Here is a 344-nt window from a genome sequence, read left to right on the forward strand (position 1 = left end):
CAAGTATAAATTAAAAATGAAAATATGGATTACGAATGCTATATAAAAATGGCCGTAATCGAATGGATTTTTTACTTATATATTTAAAATTTTACCCAAAGGCGAAATATTGAATTTTATTCAATATAATAAAAATCATGGAATTATATAAAGTGAAAAATCTATATATCTATATATCTATTATATTGCTTATTTCGATTCAAAATATATGAATGGAATATGAAGGAAAAACATTATTCTGGTTGATCCTGCCAGTAGTTATATGCTTGTCTCAAAGATTAAGCCATGCATGTCTAAGTACACACGAATTAAAAGTGAAACCGCAAAAGGCTCATTATATCAGT

At 25.9% G+C, this 344-nt stretch overlaps 1 non-coding gene across 1 annotated transcript in view; it reads left to right on the top strand.

Annotated features, from left to right (window-relative positions):
• Positions 1-235: 235 nt before the first annotated feature.
• The window catches only part of LOC117149642, a 1991-nt gene continuing 1882 nt past the window's right edge, over positions 236-344 (top strand). Inside the window, exon 1 of the ribosomal RNA XR_004460427.1 lies at positions 236-344. This exon is cut by the window's right edge and continues 1882 nt beyond it. This is a non-coding gene — a ribosomal RNA (small subunit ribosomal RNA).

The sequence above is a fragment of the Drosophila mauritiana genome, unplaced genomic scaffold (genome assembly GCF_004382145.1).
Source record: "Drosophila mauritiana strain mau12 unplaced genomic scaffold, ASM438214v1 U_27, whole genome shotgun sequence".
NCBI lineage: Eukaryota > Metazoa > Arthropoda > Insecta > Diptera > Drosophilidae > Drosophila > Drosophila mauritiana.